The sequence below is a fragment of the Rattus norvegicus genome, chromosome 12 (assembly GCF_036323735.1).
Source record: "Rattus norvegicus strain BN/NHsdMcwi chromosome 12, GRCr8, whole genome shotgun sequence".
Lineage (NCBI taxonomy): Eukaryota > Metazoa > Chordata > Mammalia > Rodentia > Muridae > Rattus > Rattus norvegicus.
Window position 1 is genome coordinate 8940204 of NC_086030.1, and position 15001 is coordinate 8955204.

General features: G+C 45.3%; 5 non-coding genes across 5 annotated transcripts; all 5 read left to right on the plus strand.

The window, feature by feature from the left end:
* The first annotated feature begins 1697 nt into the window (after positions 1-1697).
* On the plus strand, positions 1698-1815 carry LOC134481443 (5S ribosomal RNA). The gene has a single exon (XR_010056880.1). It is a non-coding gene; the product is annotated as a 5S ribosomal RNA (ribosomal RNA).
* Positions 1816-4148: 2333 nt separating this feature from the next.
* On the plus strand, positions 4149-4266 carry LOC134481444 (5S ribosomal RNA). Its single transcript, XR_010056881.1, has one exon. It is a non-coding gene; the product is annotated as a 5S ribosomal RNA (ribosomal RNA).
* A 2348-nt stretch (positions 4267-6614) lies between these two features.
* LOC134481445 (5S ribosomal RNA) lies at positions 6615-6732 on the plus strand. Its single transcript, XR_010056882.1, has one exon. It is a non-coding gene; the product is annotated as a 5S ribosomal RNA (ribosomal RNA).
* Positions 6733-9049: 2317 nt separating this feature from the next.
* Positions 9050-9167, plus strand: LOC134481446 (5S ribosomal RNA). The gene has a single exon (XR_010056883.1). It is a non-coding gene; the product is annotated as a 5S ribosomal RNA (ribosomal RNA).
* A 5098-nt stretch (positions 9168-14265) lies between these two features.
* LOC134481447 (5S ribosomal RNA) lies at positions 14266-14383 on the plus strand. The gene has a single exon (XR_010056884.1). It is a non-coding gene; the product is annotated as a 5S ribosomal RNA (ribosomal RNA).
* The last annotated feature ends 618 nt before the right edge of the window (positions 14384-15001 follow it).

Sequence of the window (15001 nt, forward strand, 5' to 3'; positions counted from 1 at the left end):
GAAACTCTGCAGAATCCGCGGCCCTGAGCATCTGAGCACGCTTCAAGTCTCCGATTAAATTTTAAAAATGGCCTCCAATAAAACTACATTGCAAAAAATGGGAAAAAAAAAACAGAATGGAAAGAGTAAAAGAGCTGAAGAGGCTGAGCCTGAAGAATTTGTGGTAGAAAAAGTACTGAACCATTGTGTAGTGAACTATTTCGTGAAGTGGAAGGGGTTTACAGATGCCGATAATACTTGGGTACCAGGAGAAAATTTAGATTGTCCAGAATTAATTGAAGCACTTCTTCATTCTCGAAAAGCTGGTAAAGAAAACGATTGTCCAAAAAGGAAATCTTTATCTGATAGTGAATCCGATGAGAGCAAATCGAAGAAGAGAGATGCTGCTGATAAGCAAAGGAGGCGAATATGAAGTGGCCTCAGATTGTCATCTCCTTCTATGAGGAGTGGCTGATTTGGCATTCTTGTACCGAAATGAAGTACAATAATTGTTTGCATATATAAATACACAATATTATATATATATGTATATAATATATATATACATACATATATATATATATATATATATATATATGAATGATCTGGATCTTGGGTTTTGAATTACTAGTGTGGATCAAATAGATTCCTGATGAAAATCACGTCTGATATGCTAGTTTTGAAAGCATTGGCAGTAGTTGGGAGATTTTTGGTTTTCGTTCTGCGTCAAAAGGCACTGACTCCTTTGAGCGAGTGAGAGCTCTCTGTAGTTGCTTCCTGTAACAGTAGAGTACTTGACACCATGTTGTATTTCCTCGGCTTGAAGAACAGCTTTTCTTAAACACTGGGGAGATTTTACAGTCATGACCCAAGTCAGAACTTATTTTTAACTGGGACACAGAAGGACCATTCTGGTTTGTGTGTGTGTGTGTGTGTGTGTGTGTGTGTGTGTGTGTGTGTGTGTTTGTTTGTATGCAGTGTATGCATAAAACACTTACATAACCTGTCTGTTTTAGCTTGCTTTTAATACTCAAAAGAGCTGAACGTGAAAACACAGGTTGATGAGAGGCCATCAGCCTGAACATTTTCCTGAAACCATAACCTTTCGGATTAAGCAGAGTCTGTAATGTATTGGATAGTTTAAAAGCAAGCCCATCAGAATTGATGTATTATCAAATAAATACAGTAGTTTATTTTCATACCAACTCCACCTTCAAAAAACGGAATTAAACAAAGTAGTAGCTTGATTTAACAACGAGACTTGGCCTAGTGTGGTGGTGTGCACCTTTAATGCCAGAACTCTAGAGGCAGGTGGAGCTGTGATTTAAGAGGCCAGCTGATATACAGAGGCAGGTCCGAGTCAGCTGTTCTGTGTAAAGGTTCCTCTTGTTGAACCATTCCTTTGTAGGAAGTTAAAATCTGTACTAAAAGGTTATGATTCATGGAATCTGTTTGATGTAGAAGTAGAATCATGGTTAGAGCTGATGTTGGCCATTAAGTCCTGCTGTGGTTTAGTCCCTGGAAGCTCTGGTTGGTTGGTGGTGTTGTTCATATGGGGTCTCAAGTCCCTTCAAGCTCTTTTAGTCCTTTCTCTGATTTCTTCAACTGGGGTCCTGCGCTCAGTTCACTGGTTTGTTGCTCGCATTCACCTATGTATCTGCCGTATTCTGGCTGTGTCAATGAATAGTTTTATATTCCTTTAAAAAAATGTCAGAAGAGCCTACAGCCATACCACCCTGAACGCGCCCGATCTCGTCTGATCTCGGAAGCTAAGCAGGGTCGGGCATGCTTAGTACGTGGATGGGAGACCACCTGGGATACCGGGTGCTGTAGGCTTTTGGGGGTTGGGGATTTAACTCAGTGGTAGAGCTCTTGCCAGGCAATCAAAATCAGGAGCTCAGGAGCTCAGGAGCTCAGGAGCCAGTGATTTCAGGACAGCAGGGATACACAGTGAGACCATGTGCGTAACAAACCAACAGAAACCAAAACAACAAAGCAACCTTAAAAAACCCATCCCAAACCAAACCAAACCAAACCAACAAACAGAAATAGACTTTACAACTTTTTAAAAAAGATGTATTTCTTATATATAAGTACACTGTAGCTGTCTTCAGACACACCAGAAGAGGGCATCAGATCTCACTACAGATGGCTGTGAGACACCATGTCGTTGCTGGGATTTGAACTCAGAACCTCTGGAAGAGCAGTCAGTGCTCTTAACCACTAAGCCATCCTTCCAGCCCGACTTTACAACTTTTATTCTGTCTTTTTTTTTCCTTCCCCAGAGCTAAGGATCGAACCCAGGGCCTTGTGCTTGCTAGGCATGTGCCCTACGACTGAGTTAAATACCCAACCCTAAAAATAGACTTTAAAAATGTCAGAGGAGGGTTCGGTCCCCAGCTCCGAAAAAAAAGAACCAAAAAAAAAAAAATGTCAGAGGAACCCCTCCTCTAGGATGTGGCTGAGCTGAAGCACACAGGCGGGAAACTCTGCAGAATCCGCGGCCCTGAGCATCTGAGCACGCTTCAAGTCTCCGATTAAATTTTAAAAATGGCCTCCAATAAAACTACATTGCAAAAAATGGGAAAAAAAAAAACAGAATGGAAAGAGTAAAAGAGCTGAAGAGGCTGAGCCTGAAGAATTTGTGGTAGAAAAAGTACTGAACCATTGTGTAGTGAACTATTTCGTGAAGTGGAAGGGGTTTACAGATGCCGATAATACTTGGGTACCAGGAGAAAATTTAGATTGTCCAGAATTAATTGAAGCACTTCTTCATTCTCGAAAAGCTGGTAAAGAAAACGATTGTCCAAAAAGGAAATCTTTATCTGATAGTGAATCCGATGAGAGCAAATCGAAGAAGAGAGATGCTGCTGATAAGCAAAGGAGGCGAATATGAAGTGGCCTCAGATTGTCATCTCCTTCTATGAGGAGTGGCTGATTTGGCATTCTTGTACCGAAATGAAGTACAATAATTGTTTGCATATATAAATACACAATATTATATATATATGTATATAATATATATACATACATATATATATATATATATATATGAATGATCTGGATTTTGGGTTTTGAATTACTAGTGTGGATCAAATAGCATCCTGATGAAAATCACGTCTGATATGCTAGTTTTGAAAGCATTGGCAGTAGTTGGGAGATTTTTGGTTTTCGTTCTGCGTCAAAAGGCACTGACTCCTTTGAGCGAGTGAGAGCTCTCTGTAGTTGCTTCCTGTAACAGTAGAGTACTTGACACCATGTTGTATTTCCTCGGCTTGAAGAACAGCTTTTCTTAAACACTGGGGAGATTTTACAGTCATGACCCAAGTCAGAACTTATTTTTAACTGGGACACAGAAGGACCATTCTGGTTTGTGTGTGTGTGTGTGTGTGTGTGTGTGTGTGTGTGTGTGCGTTTCTTTGTATGCAGTGTATGCATAAAACACTTACATAACCTGTCTGTTTTAGCTTGATTTTAATACTCAAAAGAGCTGAACGTGAAAACACAGGTTGATGAGAGGCCATCAGCCTGAACATTTTCCTGAAACCATAACCTTTCAGATTAAGCAGAGTCTGTAATGTATTGGATAGTTTAAAAGCAAGCCCATCAGAATTGATGTATTATCAAATAAATACAGTAGTTTATTTTCATACCAACTCCACCTTCAGAAAACGGAATTAAACAAAGTAGTAGCTTGATTTAACAACAAGACTTGGCCTAGTGTGGTGGTGTGCACCTTTAATGCCAGAACTCTAGAGGCAGGTGGAGCTGTGATTTAAGAGGCCAGCTGATCTACAGAGGCAGGTCCGAGTCAGCTGTTCTGTGTAAAGGTTCCTCTGGTTGAACCATTCCTTTGTAGGAAGTTAAAATCTGTACTAAAAGGTTATGATTCATGGAATCTGTTTGATGTGGAAGTAGAATCATGGTTAGAGCTGAGGTTGGCCATTAAGTCCTGCTGTGGTTTAGTCCCTGGAAGCTCTGGTTGGTTGGTGGTGTTGTTCATATGGGGTCTCAAGTCCCTTCAAGCTCTTTTAGTCCTTTCTCTGATTTCTTCAACTGGGGTCCTGCGCTCAGTTCACTGGTTTGTTGCTCGCATTCACCTATGTATCTGCCGTATTCTGGCTGTGTCAATGAATAGTTTTATATTCCTTTAAAAAAATGTCAGAAGAGCCTACAGCCATACCACCCTGAACGCGCCCGATCTCGTCTGATCTCGGAAGCTAAGCAGGGTCGGGCATGCTTAGTACGTGGATGGGAGACCACCTGGGATACCGGGTGCTGTAGGCTTTTGGGGGTTGGGGATTTAACTCAGTGGTAGAGCTCTTGCCAGGCAATCAAAATCAGGAGCTCAGGAGCTCAGGAGCTCAGGAGCCAGTGATTTCAGGACAGCAGGGATACACAGTGAGACCATGTGCGTAACAAACCAACAGAAACCAAAACAACAAAGCAACCTTAAAAAACCCATCCAACACCAAACCAAACCAAACCAACAAACAGAAATAGACTTTACAACTTTTTTAAAAAGATGTATTTCTTATATATAAGTACACTGTAGCTGTCTTCAGACACACCAGAAGAGGGCATCAGATCTCACTACAGATGGCTGTGAGACACCATGTCGTTGCTGGGATTTGAACTCAGAACCTCTGGAAGAGCAGTCAGTGCTCTTAACCACTAAGCCATCCTTCCAGCCCGACTTTACAACTTTTATTCTGTCTTTTTTTTTCCTTCCCCAGAGCTAAGGATCGAACCCAGGGCCTTGTGCTTGCTAGGCATGTGCCCTACGACTGAGTTAAATACCCAACCCTAAAAATAGACTTTAAAAATGTCAGAGGAGGGTTCGGTCCCCAGCTCCGAAAAAAAAGAACCAAAAAAAAAAAATGTCAGAGGAACCCCTCCTCTAGGATGTGGCTGAGCTGAAGCACACAGGCGGGAAACTCTGCAGAATCCGCGGCCCTGAGCATCTGAGCACGCTTCAAGTCTCCGATTAAATTTTAAAAATGGCCTCCAATAAAACTACATTGCAAAAAATGGGAAAAAAAAAAACAGAATGGAAAGAGTAAAAGAGCTGAAGAGGCTGAGCCTGAAGAATTTGTGGTAGAAAAAGTACTGAACCATTGTGTAGTGAACTATTTCGTGAAGTGGAAGGGGTTTACAGATGCCGATAATACTTGGGTACCAGGAGAAAATTTAGATTGTCCAGAATTAATTGAAGCACTTCTTCATTCTCGAAAAGCTGGTAAAGAAAACGATTGTCCAAAAAGGAAATCTTTATCTGATAGTGAATCCGATGAGAGCAAATCGAAGAAGAGAGATGCTGCTGATAAGCAAAGGAGGCGAATATGAAGTGGCCTCAGATTGTCATCGCCTTCTATGAGGAGTGGCTGATTTGGCATTCTTGTACCGAAATGAAGTACAATAATTGTTTGCATATATAAATACACAATATTATATATATATATGTATATAATATATATACATACATATATATATATATATATATATATATATATATATATGAATGATCTGGATCTTGGGTTTTGAATTACTAGTGTGGATCAAATAGCATCCTGATGAAAATCACGTCTGATATGCTAGTTTTGAAAGCATTGGCAGTAGTTGGGAGATTTTTGGTTTTCGTTCTGCGTCAAAAGGCACTGACTCCTTTGAGCGAGTGAGAGCTCTCTGTAGTTGCTTCCTGTAACAGTAGAGTACTTGACACCATGTTGTATTTCCTCGGCTTGAAGAACAGCTTTTCTTAAACACTGGGGAGATTTTACAGTCATGACCCAAGTCAGAACTTATTTTTAACTGGGACACAGAAGGACCATTCTGGTTTGTGTGTGTGTGTGTGTGTGTGTGTGTGTGTGTGTGTGTGCGTTTGTTTGTATGCAGTGTATGCATAAAACACTTACATAACCTGTCTGTTTTAGCTTGCTTTTAATACTCAAAAGAGCTGAACGTGAAAACACAGGTTGATGAGAGGCCATCAGCCTGAACATTTTCCTGAAACCATAACCTTTCGGATTAAGCAGAGTCTGTATTGTATTGGATAGTTTAAAAGCAAGCCCATCAGAATTGATGTATTATCAAATAAATACAGTAGTTTATTTTCATACCAACTCCACCTTCAAAAAACGGAATTAAACAAAGTAGTAGCTTGATTTAACAACGAGACTTGGCCTAGTGTGGTGGTGTGCACCTTTAATGCCAGAACTCTAGAGGCAGGTGGAGCTGTGATTTAAGAGGCCAGCTGATATACAGAGGCAGGTCCGAGTCAGCTGTTCTGTGTAAAGGTTCCTCTTGTTGAACCATTCCTTTGTAGGAAGTTAAAATCTGTACTAAAAGGTTATGATTCATGGAATCTGTTTGATGTAGAAGTAGAATCATGGTTAGAGCTGATGTTGGCCATTAAGTCCTGCTGTGGTTTAGTCCCTGGAAGCTCTGGTTGGTTGGTGGTGTTGTTCATATGGGGTCTCAAGTCCCTTCAAGTTCTTTTAGTCCTTTCTCTGATTTCTTCAACTGGGGTCCTGCGCTCAGTTCACTGGTTTGTTGCTCGCATTCACCTATGTATCTGCCGTATTCTGGCTGTGTCAATGAATAGTTTTATATTCCTTTAAAAAAATGTCAGAAGAGCCTACAGCCATACCACCCTGAACGCGCCCGATCTCGTCTGATCTCGGAAGCTAAGCAGGGTCGGGCATGCTTAGTACGTGGATGGGAGACCACCTGGGATACCGGGTGCTGTAGGCTTTTGGGGGTTGGGGATTTAACTCAGTGGTAGAGCTCTTGCCAGGCAATCAAAATCAGGAGCTCAGGAGCTCAGGAGCTCAGGAGCCAGTGATTTCAGGACAGCAGGGATACACAGTGAGACCATGTGCGTAACAAACCAACAGAAACCAAAACAACAAAGCAACCTTAAAAAACCCATCCAACACCAAACCAAACCAAACCAACAAACAGAAATAGACTTTACAACTTTTTTAAAAAGATGTATTTCTTATATATAAGTACACTGTAGCTGTCTTCAGACACACCAGAAGAGGGCATCAGATCTCACTACAGATGGCTGTGAGACACCATGTCGTTGCTGGGATTTGAACTCAGAACCTCTGGAAGAGCAGTCAGTGCTCTTAACCACTAAGCCATCCTTCCAGCCCGACTTTACAACTTTTATTCTGTCTTTTTTTTTCCTTCCCCAGAGCTAAGGATCGAACCCAGGGCCTTGTGCTTGCTAGGCATGTGCCCTACGACTGAGTTAAATACCCAACCCTAAAAATAGACTTTAAAAATGTCAGAGGAGGGTTCGGTCCCCAGCTCCGAAAAAAAAGAACCAAAAAAAAAAAAATGTCAGAGGAACCCCTCCTCTAGGATGTGGCTGAGCTGAAGCACACAGGCGGGAAACTCTGCAGAATCCGCGGCCCTGAGCATCTGAGCACGCTTCAAGTCTCCGATTAAATTTTAAAAATGGCCTCCAATAAAACTACATTGCAAAAAATGGGAAAAAAAAAACAGAATGGAAAGAGTAAAAGAGCTGAAGAGGCTGAGCCTGAAGAATTTGTGGTAGAAAAAGTACTGAACCATTGTGTAGTGAACTATTTCGTGAAGTGGAAGGGGTTTACAGATGCCGATAATACTTGGGTACCAGGAGAAAATTTAGATTGTCCAGAATTAATTGAAGCACTTCTTCATTCTCGAAAAGCTGGTAAAGAAAACGATTGTCCAAAAAGGAAATCTTTATCTGATAGTGAATCCGATGAGAGCAAATCGAAGAAGAGAGATGCTGCTGATAAGCAAAGGAGGCGAATATGAAGTGGCCTCAGATTGTCATCGCCTTCTATGAGGAGTGGCTGATTTGGCATTCTTGTACCGAAATGAAGTACAATAATTGTTTGCATATATAAATACACAATATTATATATATATATATATATATATATATATATATATATGAATGATCTGGATCTTGGGTTTTGAATTACTAGTGTGGATCAAATAGCATCCTGATGAAAATCACGTCTGATATGCTAGTTTTGAAAGCATTGGCAGTAGTTGGGAGATTTTTGGTTTTCGTTCTGCGTCAAAAGGCACTGACTCCTTTGAGCGAGTGAGAGCTCTCTGTAGTTGCTTCCTGTAACAGTAGAGTACTTGACACCATGTTGTATTTCCTCGGCTTGAAGAACAGCTTTTCTTAAACACTGGGGAGATTTTACAGTCATGACCCAAGTCAGAACTTATTTTTAACTGGGACACAGAAGGACCATTCTGGTTTGTGTGTGTGTGTGTGTGTGTGTGTGTGTGTGTGTGTGTGTGCGTTTGTTTGTATGCAGTGTATGCATAAAACACTTACATAACCTGTCTGTTTTAGCTTGCTTTTAATACTCAAAAGAGCTGAACGTGAAAACACAGGTTGATGAGAGGCCATCAGCCTGAACATTTTCCTGAAACCATAACCTTTCGGATTAAGCAGAGTCTGTAATGTATTGGATAGTTTAAAAGCAAGCCCATCAGAATTGATGTATTATCAAATAAATACAGTAGTTTATTTTCATACCAACTCCACCTTCAAAAAACGGAATTAAACAAAGTAGTAGCTTGATTTAACAACGAGACTTGGCCTAGTGTGGTGGTGTGCACCTTTAATGCCAGAACTCTAGAGGCAGGTGGAGCTGTGATTTAAGAGGCCAGCTGATATACAGAGGCAGGTCCGAGTCAGCTGTTCTGTGTAAAGGTTCCTCTTGTTGAACCATTCCTTTGTAGGAAGTTAAAATCTGTACTAAAAGGTTATGATTCATGGAATCTGTTTGATGTAGAAGTAGAATCATGGTTAGAGCTGATGTTGGCCATTAAGTCCTGCTGTGGTTTAGTGCCTGGAAGCTCTGGTTGGTTGGTGGTGTTGTTCATATGGGGTCTCAAGTCCCTTCAAGCTCTTTTAGTCCTTTCTCTGATTTCTTCAACTGGGGTCCTGCGCTCAGTTCACTGGTTTGTTGCTCGCATTCACCTATGTATCTGCCGTATTCTGGCTGTGTCAATGAATAGTTTTATATTCCTTTAAAAAAATGTCAGAAGAGCCTACAGCCATACCACCCTGAACGCGCCCGATCTCGTCTGATCTCGGAAGCTAAGCAGGGTCGGGCATGCTTAGTACGTGGATGGGAGACCACCTGGGATACCGGGTGCTGTAGGCTTTTGGGGGTTGGGGATTTAACTCAGTGGTAGAGCTCTTGCCAGGCAATCAAAATCAGGAGCTCAGGAGCTCAGGAGCTCAGGAGCTCAGGAGCTCAGGAGCTCAGGAGCTCAGGAGCTCAGGAGCTCAGGAGCTCAGGAGCTCAGGAGCTCAGGAGCTCAGGAGCTCAGGAGCTCAGGAGCTCAGGAGCTCAGGAGCTCAGGAGCTCAGGAGCTCAGGAGCTCAGGAGCTCAGGAGCTCAGGAGCTCAGGAGCTCAGGAGCTCAGGAGCTCAGGAGCTCAGGAGCTCAGGAGCTCAGGAGCTCAGGAGCTCAGGAGCTCAGGAGCTCAGGAGCTCAGGAGCTCAGGAGCTCAGGAGCTCAGGAGCTCAGGAGCTCAGGAGCTCAGGAGCTCAGGAGCTCAGGAGCTCAGGAGCTCAGGAGCTCAGGAGCTCAGGAGCTCAGGAGCTCAGGAGCTCAGGAGCTCAGGAGCTCAGGAGCTCAGGAGCTCAGGAGCTCAGGAGCTCAGGAGCTCAGGAGCTCAGGAGCTCAGGAGCTCAGGAGCTCAGGAGCTCAGGAGCTCAGGAGCTCAGGAGCTCAGGAGCTCAGGAGCTCAGGAGCTCAGGAGCTCAGGAGCTCAGGAGCTCAGGAGCTCAGGAGCTCAGGAGCTCAGGAGCTCAGGAGCTCAGGAGCTCAGGAGCTCAGGAGCTCAGGAGCTCAGGAGCTCAGGAGCTCAGGAGCTCAGGAGCTCAGGAGCTCAGGAGCTCAGGAGCTCAGGAGCTCAGGAGCTCAGGAGCTCAGGAGCTCAGGAGCTCAGGAGCTCAGGAGCTCAGGAGCTCAGGAGCTCAGGAGCTCAGGAGCTCAGGAGCTCAGGAGCTCAGGAGCTCAGGAGCTCAGGAGCTCAGGAGCTCAGGAGCTCAGGAGCTCAGGAGCTCAGGAGCTCAGGAGCTCAGGAGCTCAGGAGCTCAGGAGCTCAGGAGCTCAGGAGCTCAGGAGCTCAGGAGCTCAGGAGCTCAGGAGCTCAGGAGCTCAGGAGCTCAGGAGCTCAGGAGCTCAGGAGCTCAGGAGCTCAGGAGCTCAGGAGCTCAGGAGCTCAGGAGCTCAGGAGCTCAGGAGCTCAGGAGCTCAGGAGCTCAGGAGCTCAGGAGCTCAGGAGCTCAGGAGCTCAGGAGCTCAGGAGCTCAGGAGCTCAGGAGCTCAGGAGCTCAGGAGCTCAGGAGCTCAGGAGCTCAGGAGCTCAGGAGCTCAGGAGCTCAGGAGCTCAGGAGCTCAGGAGCTCAGGAGCTCAGGAGCTCAGGAGCTCAGGAGCTCAGGAGCTCAGGAGCTCAGGAGCTCAGGAGCTCAGGAGCTCAGGAGCTCAGGAGCTCAGGAGCTCAGGAGCTCAGGAGCTCAGGAGCTCAGGAGCTCAGGAGCTCAGGAGCTCAGGAGCTCAGGAGCTCAGGAGCTCAGGAGCTCAGGAGCTCAGGAGCTCAGGAGCTCAGGAGCTCAGGAGCTCAGGAGCTCAGGAGCTCAGGAGCTCAGGAGCTCAGGAGCTCAGGAGCTCAGGAGCTCAGGAGCTCAGGAGCTCAGGAGCTCAGGAGCTCAGGAGCTCAGGAGCTCAGGAGCTCAGGAGCTCAGGAGCTCAGGAGCTCAGGAGCTCAGGAGCTCAGGAGCTCAGGAGCTCAGGAGCTCAGGAGCTCAGGAGCTCAGGAGCTCAGGAGCTCAGGAGCTCAGGAGCTCAGGAGCTCAGGAGCTCAGGAGCTCAGGAGCTCAGGAGCTCAGGAGCTCAGGAGCTCAGGAGCTCAGGAGCTCAGGAGCTCAGGAGCTCAGGAGCTCAGGAGCTCAGGAGCTCAGGAGCTCAGGAGCTCAGGAGCTCAGGAGCTCAGGAGCTCAGGAGCTCAGGAGCTCAGGAGCTCAGGAGCTCAGGAGCTCAGGAGCTCAGGAGCTCAGGAGCTCAGGAGCTCAGGAGCTCAGGAGCTCAGGAGCTCAGGAGCTCAGGAGCTCAGGAGCTCAGGAGCTCAGGAGCTCAGGAGCTCAGGAGCTCAGGAGCTCAGGAGCTCAGGAGCTCAGGAGCTCAGGAGCTCAGGAGCTCAGGAGCTCAGGAGCTCAGGAGCTCAGGAGCTCAGGAGCTCAGGAGCTCAGGAGCTCAGGAGCTCAGGAGCTCAGGAGCTCAGGAGCTCAGGAGCTCAGGAGCTCAGGAGCTCAGGAGCTCAGGAGCTCAGGAGCTCAGGAGCTCAGGAGCTCAGGAGCTCAGGAGCTCAGGAGCTCAGGAGCTCAGGAGCTCAGGAGCTCAGGAGCTCAGGAGCTCAGGAGCTCAGGAGCTCAGGAGCTCAGGAGCTCAGGAGCTCAGGAGCTCAGGAGCTCAGGAGCTCAGGAGCTCAGGAGCTCAGGAGCTCAGGAGCTCAGGAGCTCAGGAGCTCAGGAGCTCAGGAGCTCAGGAGCTCAGGAGCTCAGGAGCTCAGGAGCTCAGGAGCTCAGGAGCTCAGGAGCTCAGGAGCTCAGGAGCTCAGGAGCTCAGGAGCTCAGGAGCTCAGGAGCTCAGGAGCTCAGGAGCTCAGGAGCTCAGGAGCTCAGGAGCTCAGGAGCTCAGGAGCTCAGGAGCTCAGGAGCTCAGGAGCTCAGGAGCTCAGGAGCTCAGGAGCTCAGGAGCTCAGGAGCTCAGGAGCTCAGGAGCTCAGGAGCTCAGGAGCTCAGGAGCTCAGGAGCTCAGGAGCTCAGGAGCTCAGGAGCTCAGGAGCTCAGGAGCTCAGGAGCTCAGGAGCTCAGGAGCTCAGGAGCTCAGGAGCTCAGGAGCTCAGGAGCTCAGGAGCTCAGGAGCTCAGGAGCTCAGGAGCTCAGGAGCTCAGGAGCTCAGGAGCTCAGGAGCTCAGGAGCTCAGGAGCTCAGGAGCCAGTGATTTCAGGACAGCAGGGATACACAGTGAGACCATGTGCGTAACAAACCAACAGAAACCAAAACAACAAAGCAACCTTAAAAAACCCATCCCAAACCAAACCAAACCAAACCAACAAACAGAAATAGACTTTACAACTTTTTTAAAAAGATGTATTTCTTATATATAAGTACACTGTAGCTGTCTCAGACACACCAGAAGAGGGCATCAGATCTCACTACAGATGGCTGTGAGACACCATGTCGTTGCTGGGATTTGAACTCAGAACCTCTGGAAGAGCAGTCAGTGCTCTTAACCACTAAGCCATCCTTTCAGCCCGACTTTACAACTTTTATTCTGTCTTTTTTTTTCCTTCCCCAGAGCTAAGGATCGAACCCAGGGCCTTGTGCTTGCTAGGCATGTGCCCTACGACTGAGTTAAATACCCAACCCTAAAAATAGACTTTAAAAATGTCAGAGGAGGGTTCGGTCCCCAGCTCCGAAAAAAAAGAACCAAAAAAAAAAAAATGTCAGAGGAACCCCTCCTCTAGGATGTGGCTGAGCTGAAGCACACAGGCGGGAAACTCTGCAGAATCCGCGGCCCTGAGCATCTGAGCGCGCTTCAAGTCTCCGATTAAATTTTAAAAATGGCCTCCAATAAAACTACATTGCAAAAAATGGGAAAAAAAAAAACAGAATGGAAAGAGTAAAAGAGCTGAAGAGGCTGAGCCTGAAGAATTTGTGGTAGAAAAAGTACTGAACCATTGTGTAGTGAACTATTTCGTGAAGTGGAAGTGGTTTACAGATGCCGATAATACTTGGGTACCAGGAGAATATTTAGATTGTCCAGAATTAATTGAAGCACTTCTTCATTCTCGAAAAGCTGGTAAAGAAAACGATTGTCCAAAAAGGAAATCTTTATCTGATAGTGAATCCGATGAGAGCAAATCGAAGAAGAGAGATGCTGCTGATAAGCAAAGGAGGCGAATATGAAGTGGCCTCAGATTGTCATCTCCTTCTATGAGGAGTGGCTGATTTGGCATTCTTGTACCGAAATGAAGTACAATAATTGTTTGCATATATAAATACACAATATTATATATATATGTATATAATATATATATACATATATATATATATATATATATATATGAATGATCTGGATCTTGGGTTTTGAATTACTAGTGTGGATCAAATAGATTCCTGATGAAAATCACGTCTGATATGCTAGTTTTGAAAGCATTGGCAGTAGTTGGGAGATTTTTGGTTTTCGTTCTGCGTAAAAAGGCACTGACTCCTTTGAGCGAGTGAGAGCTCTCTGTAGTTGCTTCCTGTAACAGTAGAGTACTTGACACCATGTTGTATTTCCTCGGCTTGAAGAACAGCTTTTCTTAAACACTGGGGAGATTTTACAGTCATGACCCAAGTCAGAACTTATTTTTAACTGGGACACAGAAGGACCATTCTGGTTTGTGTGTGTGTGTGTGTGTGTGTGTGTGTGTGTGTGTGTGTGTGCGTTTGTTTGTATGCAGTGTATGCATAAAACACTTACATAACCTGTCTGTTTTAGCTTGCTTTTAATACTCAAAAGAGCTGAACGTGAAAACACAGGTTGATGAGAGGCCATCAGCCTGAACATTTTCCTGAAACCATAACCTTTCGGATTAAGCAGAGTCTGTAATGTATTGGATAGTTTAAAAGCAAGCCCATCAGAATTGATGTATTATCAAATAAATACAGTAGTTTATTTTCATACCAACTCCACCTTCAAAAAACGGAATTAAACAAAGTAGTAGCTTGATTTAACAACGAGACTTGGCCTAGTGTGGTGGTGTGCACCTTTAATGCCAGAACTCCAGAGGCAGGTGAAGCTGTGATTTAAGAGGCCAGCTGATATACAGAGGCAGGTCCGAGTCAGCTGTTCTGTGTAAAGGTTCCTCTTGTTGAACCATTCCTTTGTAGGAAGTTAAAATCTGTACTAAAAGGTTATGATTCATGGAATCTGTTTGATGTAGAAGTAGAATCATGGTTAGAGCTGATGTTGGCCATTAAGTCCTGCTGTGGTTTAGTCCCTGGAAGCTCTGGTTGGTTGGTGGTGTTGTTCATATGGGGTCTCAAGTCCCTTCAAGCTCTTTTAGTCCTTTCTCTGATTTCTTCAACTGGGGTCCTGCGCTCAGTTAACTGGTTTGTTGCTCGCATTCACCTATGTATCTGCCGTATTCTGGCTGTGTCAATGAATAGTTTTATATTCCTTTAAAAAAATGTCAGAAGAGCCTACAGCCATACCACCCTGAACGCGCCCGATCTCGTCTGATCTCGGAAGCTAAGCAGGGTCGGGCATGCTTAGTACGTGGATGGGAGACCACCTGGGATACCGGGTGCTGTAGGCTTTTGGGGGTTGGGGATTTAACTCAGTGGTAGAGCTCTTGCCAGGCAATCAAAATCAGGAGCTCAGGAGCTCAGGAGCTCAGGAGCCAGTGATTTCAGGACAGCAGGGATACACAGTGAGACCATGTGCGTAACAAACCAACAGAAACCAAAACAACAAAGCAACCTTAAAAAACCCATCCCAAACCAAACCAAACCAAACCAACAAACAGAAATAGACTTTACAACTTTTTTAAAAAGATGTATTTCTTATATATAAGTACACTGTAGCTGTCTTCAGACACACCAGAAGAGGGCATCAGATCTCACTACAGATGGCTGTGAGACACCATGTCGTTGCTGGGATTTGAACTCAGAACCTCTGGAAGAGCAGTCAGTGCTCTTAACCACTAAGCCATCCTTCCAGCCCGACTTTACAACTTTTATTCTGTCTTTTTTTTTCCTTCCCCAGAGCTAAGGATCGAACCCAGGGCCTTGTGCTTGCTAGGCATGTGCCCTACGACTGAGTTAAATACCCAACCCTAAAAATAGACTTTAAAAATGTCAGAGGAGGGTTCGGTCCCCAGCTCCGAAAAAAAAGAACCAAAAAAAAAAAAATGTCAGAGGAACCCCTCCTCTAG